Below are 6739 nucleotides of genomic sequence, written 5' to 3' on the forward strand. Positions count from 1 at the left end.
GCCATTCCTCTCCAAGACTTAAGCAGTGTCTTCTGCTTGGGATTCTCAGTTCTGAATGCACTCTTGAAAGTAAGTGTCTGTCAAAGCACAAGAGGAAAGAGGGTTGTGCTGTGGACTGTTCATAGGGTTGGTGCACTGGGACTCCCACCTGTGAAAACTGTTCTGCCTTGCATAAAATGGCAAGGAGAGAGAAAGTGGCTCTATAACATGCTTCTTAGGGCTGTCATTGGTGAAGTTGAACACCAATGTTCCAGTCCATGACCTAGCATCTCTTAGGGTATATTCCAGGTGAGTGAATTTGCAGGTTTAAAGAACAATGGTCATTCTTGCTGTATCTTCCTCCAGACCAGTAAATCTTAATATAAAATTGGGCCAGAGGGAAAGGGAGAAAGTACAAAATTAAGCACCACTTTCTAAAACTCATAGGATTCTCACCTGGGGAAAATAAATGGTTATTAGATAAGGACCCAGTCCCTTCAAATAAGCGTTTGTGTTAGCAACACGTGCTGTCAGTCAGAAGTAGAACAGTATCATGAAAGAAACTCATCCTTCCATGCCCCTCCAGAAAAGTACCTTGTTTTTATGAGAATCTGAGAGGCAAAAGTGACAAGAACAGAGCAAAACACTGTCAGCTCAAATAAAGGCACAATCAACATCTGTATTTTTGCAGATGTTGCTACATTCTCTTTGTTCAAAGCTCTCTTTAAAAGAGCTTAGTGTCCCTTCTTATTAGAAAAGAGCCTCACCATGAAAAATCAATATCCAGCCCTTGTGTTTAATCTATCTAAGAACAAACTAAAACCACAAAGCCATGGGAGTTGTGATTTTCCCCACCCTACTTCTTAACAGGGTGCTAACTTCAAAGCCTGCTTTTGACCATTGAAATGCCAAGTGCATTAAGCAAGTGGTCAAAAGCACAAAAAGCCAGTTTGAATTGCTGAAATGTAATTATAACGAACAGCTGGCTTCACTTCGGACTGAGAGCCCATTGCAAAAAAATAAACATGCCAAACAAAAATCAAAACTAGACCCAGCTGTCTGCTTCTCCTCAATGAGAGTTAAATGCAAGCTATATCACTTTTATCTATGCTTCAAAGACAAAAATGTTTCAGAAAATGTGCAACTTAACCATCCCATACAAGGGCAGATGTCAATTTCTACAGTGATTAGGGGAGAAAAAAGCAGAAGATCTCCAGCTTTCATTTTTTGGCCTATTTTAATTCTTATGAATCATAAAATGGGAGGCAGGGAGCCTGGTCCAGTTCTGGCACAGATGGGTGGTTAATATGCAGCTCCTGTTGCACAGGATATTGAAGTTTGGCTTCTGTCTTTTTAGCTGAGTCATGAAGTATAGCCAAGCAATTCTAAATTTCTTTGTTTCAGTTCACTAGGCAAGGAGGTTACTGTTTAGAGCTGCTGTCTGTGGTGGAGGGAAAACACAAAGAAGGGGATTTAGAATGACTGACTACACTGCTGAGCTGGTGCATGCTTCTGGAACAACGGAGAGCAATGGCAGGCCTCCATACTATAGAAAAGTTTGCAGCATAATCAACACCCTCCCCTACCCTCTGGATGGCTACTCTGTAGGCTTTATGTTCCCATAGACTCATAAAGGACATAAAATGATATGTGATGATGATGAACTTAAAATACTCAGGTAGCCAAGATGCAAAACATTTATTTTAATTGCAAGGTCTGGTAAGACTCTAGAGTTGAAGCCTTTTAAATCAAAATCAAACAATCAACATTGATTGTATGTGGGTTCAATTAGAATGAAATTGCCATTGTTGGTGTTGCCCACTGACAGCACTTGGTTTTGTTTTCAGCACTACCTTTGAAAAACCACCTAAATCTTTTCTAAGCCTGCCTCCAGCTCTTTCTGGACAGGCTCCTGTATTCCAACACACACAGCAAACGAGTGCCTCACATTGTAAACTAAATCCTAAATGCTGTGTTTTAAAAACTAAATTAACTTCTCCTATCCCTGTCAAATGGGAGGAGGCCAGATAAGACCTGATAGAAACTTTTAGGGTTTGCCTTGGTAAGGATTTAACTGGATGCTAGTTTGCGCTCTGAGTGGTGAAAAGTGACCTGAGAAAGAAGGTAGGCAAAAATTTACTGGCTAATGAAGTACACTCTAACTAATGATATGATGGTAAAGCATAACTAGCTCAGCTAGTCCTTTCCCTCTGAGTAACTCATAGCACATTACAAGTATTCAGGTACCATCTTTGTTAGGAAGTCAAATATTATTGCCAAAGCTTGTCTCAGGAGTTTGGGGGAGACTGTTGTGATAGTCTCACCCCCCACCCCAACAGAACAGTCTCAGCAGCTTCTGGTTCCATGAGCTCCAAATGCCTTGGTGACAAATGCTGGCTTGTTAGAAAGCAACAAATTTAAAAGCTCCCTGTTCGTCTTCAAGGTATGATTGTGCAAATACTAAAGGGTCCCATGACCTGGGACCTTGTGGATCCAAAAGCTAAATACTTGCTCTAATTAAAAGAGGCAAACTGATATAGTCAGATAAATCCTAGATTTGGAAAAACAATCAACAGTTCTTGTCCAACAAAAACTATAGCAGTGGGTAAACACCACTTGAACTACAGTGGTAAATAGTTTATGCTTTTTAAGGATGCATTAAAGATGATGAACTAATTGAAGATGTTATGGGGTGGGATTGTTTTACAGGTTCTTTGTTTTCTAAGTGAGAAATTAGAAGCTAATTCCTAATCTAGTCTAGGCCTATTTAGCACTGGGGTAGGGAGGGTCAAATATTTGAACTCCCCAAGTGCAGCAGCATTTTGGGAAAAGCATCTTCATGACACCACCTATAACAATTTCTTTAAAAAAATCATGCAGTTGTGGCTGGGCTTTTAACTGGATTTGTTAAGAAAAGTTTGAAGAGGTAAGGTTCTTCCACAGATTGTGTGCATGCTAGGTTCAAACTGTATAATACTATTTAGAGATCAAAGGCAAGAAATTTTGGAAGAAACCAGTTACAGGTGCATCAGGCTGGATTTTTCTCACTTAAGAGAAAAAAGAACAGCTGCAAGTCAGCATTGTGCTGACTGTAGGCACTACTCCCCAAAGTGTGGGACCCCCCTTACCATGGGTGAGTTATTTAGAGAGCTTACATAGGTTTCTGAATTAAAGATTTGAAAGAATAAGTTTCACTTGTCTTAATCTTTTTTTCTCTCTCTCTTCCTTGTGATCAGACCTGCTGTCAATTTAATCCATTTAAAGCTGCTGAAGTGAGAAACTTCAGCCCACTGCACCTGTCGCAGGCTCTATTTTTACACCCTGTCCTTCTGAGCCCACTCTCATTGGCAGGTGACTTTATTTATCACTTTTCTTTCCTGTTTGCTAGTAGAAAAGACTGGTTTCTAGAAAGTCTGAGGATTCTATAGTTTTTTTTTAGGAAGGAAGAAGCTTCCTTCCATAGCTCTTATCCTTTCATACATTTGACTTGTATGACTGCAATTTCTGTCATATAGACTGCAAGTGAATAAAAAGTTACATACCCCACAAATGCTTCACTTGTAACTCCAGCTGCAACAATATAGGGTCTTTTTCATGTCTCAGCCTCTGGGAATGCTGTGTTTGTTTTGAAGCTTCAAACATACTTGGATAGGATAAATGAGAAGAGTCTGCTTCCCCTTCAACACTCATTGCAATGGGGATAGCAGGCTAGAAATCATCTTTGAAAACTGGGAGCTCTTTTGACTAGAGACCTGCCTTGGTACACTGAGCATTTGTGGATTATCAATCATGATCTAATACTTGATCAACAGGGCTTAGTCTAATCCTGGAAATCAATTCCATGAGTGTCTGACTGGCAGCAGACACAGTTCAGTTCTGTTGAGAGGCAGGATAGGACAGTTTGCAGAGAGATTGCTATACTTCTGCATAGGGGAACAGTGCCCTAGAGGGCTGCCAACTGGGGTAACTTTTTAATGCTTACCATGGTGCTTTTGGTTTTATCAAGGTCTTGGTAGTCCAGTAGAGCCTTCTTAACTAACATGCCCCAATGCATAATTCAATTCAGTTGCTTTCCCTTTTTTTTGAGAATGAAAGACAGGTGATCTACTGAGTAAGGTGCTGAACTTGGACTCAGGGTACATTAATTCAGCTACAGTTTGTTATGATTAAGGTGTATCTATGCCTCAGTTTTGCATCTGAAATAAGAGACTATATTTTATTAATACCTGTTAGGTGCTTGGATATTGTTGGAGGGAAGGATTTGTCTACTGTCTAAATAAGTAATAGTAGTACTGATTTTACAAGAATGTAAAATATCTTGTACCTCACAACACCATTGATAGAACAGTGAAATTAAGTATCTGTTTTATAGTAATCTTGAGCAGCTGTTATTTTGACTGACAGGGCTTAGAAACTCAGATCTCTTTCTACCAGTGCCATTTCATCTTAAACCTTTGGCATGCCTTCAGGGCAATCCTATTAAACAGAATTTAGGGTAATTCCATTCTGAATTAGCAGACTGTGTTGTCATTTACTGTATTAGGCTAAAACAGTTAAGATATCCTGTTAAAGTATCTGTTCCTGTTTAAATGGAGCATATTGTATTTATTATGTATGCAGTAATTAGAGTCACAGCTAAGCCAGGGCTTAAACACACAAAACATGCATTTTCCAATTATACACTGATTTCGGAGAAAGAGTCAGAGCAGAGGAATGAGATTTAAGCGCTGTTTAATTCTAACACCAATTCTGCTGCTCAGGCTTGCAAGGGTGAGGTGCTTTGTAGCCTGCACAAAAGTGGATCTTTGGACTGCTGCTCTTGATCCTCCGGATCATGATGTATGTGGAAGCAGTCTATGCAACGATCATACAAAGACCTCCAGTGCATACACCTAGGCAAGAGTATGGAGGAATGGAAGCTGCCCAAGGCCTATCATCCTCCCTTTAGCCCATCAAGATAGATTCCAAAGGTGAGATTGAGTCCAGACATTTGATGGTTATAGCTTTGCCAGAGAGCGATAGATTACAGCTTCTGCTGACTGCTTAATACCTGAAGGAGGGTGTTTCCATCAGGATGATATCCTTTCGCCTTTCTCCAACCAAGGAGTACCCACGGGGCATGAGGGCTAGAGTATTTTATAGGAGCTACTCTGCCACAAGTACCCTCACCATGTTGCAACTAAGTCTTCCAGTCGGATGTAGTTTAGGCATTATATGCATTTTACAGCAGCTGTTTGGGGTTTTGAGGATTATGTTTTTGACTGGACTTTGGTACCTCAGCCAAAGTTCTAGATCATCTGGTAGGTCTAGCCCTTAGCCTCTCTGCCTCTGATTGCCTATAGTTAGAATGGGAATAAGAGTTGTCCACGTCACAGGATCCTGGAGTTTTGACGAAGGGAACTTGTCCTCCATTAGATTTTGTGCATAGAAATACATTGTGTGAAGTGAGGGAAGTGGTGCTGGCTCCTACCCTGGGGGTCTTTAAGAAAAGGCTTGATGCCTACCTGGCTGGACTCATTTGAGTCCAGTTTTTCTCTTGCCCAGGCAGGGGGTTGGGCTTGAAGATCTACAAGGTCCCTTCCAACCCTACTTCTATGATTCTATGAACTGAGGTGGAGAAAGGTAACTTGCCACATGTCAGGCACAAGTCTATGGTAGGCTGGCATAAATCCCAGACCATTCTTTCTAGCATCACGTCATAGACATGTTCCAAACACCAGGGGCTGAAATGAGAAATTGCATATCAAGCACTCTGATGTTGCTAACCTGTTACTTAACTGGGGTGGGGTGACTGAGGCAGGAGCCCCAAGTATCCCTTTTTAGGAGGTGGGGTACAATGCTACCTGCTGCTGCAACTAACAGCCAGGCACACAGCTGCCACTAGCACCATGGCAGTTAGTACTACCTTATGCAGAGCTGCTGCCCTGTTACATCAGTATTGCTAACCCTAGGACAGCTGCAGGGATGTTAGCAATGTGTAATGTTATCTAAAATTTCCCAGAAATTAGCACTTCTGAATCTTTCCATGTCACGTCTGGCATTTTCTCACTGTCTTTTAAAGAAGTAAGTGCTGTTGCCTGGAGACATTACTTAAACTCCTTATATATAGTGACTTTCAAGTTTTTTTAGGTACTGCCGTTGGGCCTCAGCATTTATCTGTCTGAAGGATGCACTCCCTCTAATACAGTAAGAAGCAAGGTTACTGAAAGTAGGGATAAGGTCTTAGTAGCTCTCCCTTATCATGTGCACTGAAGAACTAAGACTACTCTGTATCCAAATCAACTTCCTTTTAAAACAACCAACAACAACAGCATTGATAGGAAATCTGCTGTAAGTAATTGCACTTAGGGTATTATATAGCTGTTGTTATGCTCCTTGGTCACTTTGACTGAAGTAATTCCATCAGGTTGTCTCCAGAAGTTGAATAGAGAAGACTGATTAACTAATGGTGGTCATCATGTCTCCAAATCTCTTTGAGCAGAGAAAAGTAGTTAGCTGTTGTTCTGGGTATTGTGCCATTCACTCTCTCTTCATCCTACAAGCAATAGTGTCTGAGCAGGGCAGATGGCACTAGAATTTTAAATTATGTATCTTTTTTTCTAATGTTGCCAATAGTTTTTATTGGCTTTATACACAGAGAATAGAGCAACTTTTAAATTAAGGAAGATTGGTAGTTGCCCTTTAGAGTTCACAATCTAAATTACTGGATACTCATGAAATTAAGCACCTTGAAATAAACAGATTCTAAAAGATCTTTTCT

At 40.6% G+C, this 6739-nt stretch overlaps 1 long non-coding RNA gene across 1 annotated transcript in view; it reads left to right on the plus strand.

The window, feature by feature from the left end:
- LOC109299852 overlaps nt 1–6468 on the plus strand; it is an 18241-nt gene extending 11773 nt beyond the window's left edge. The window contains exon 3 of the long non-coding RNA XR_002098027.1: nt 6458–6468. This is a non-coding gene — a long non-coding RNA (uncharacterized LOC109299852). The remainder of the gene's footprint in view (nt 1–6457) is intronic.
- The last annotated feature ends 271 nt before the right edge of the window (nt 6469–6739 follow it).

This window comes from Gavialis gangeticus, unplaced genomic scaffold (genome assembly GCF_001723915.1).
Source record: "Gavialis gangeticus isolate Ggan-Ray unplaced genomic scaffold, GavGan_comp1, whole genome shotgun sequence".
NCBI lineage: Eukaryota > Metazoa > Chordata > Crocodylia > Gavialidae > Gavialis > Gavialis gangeticus.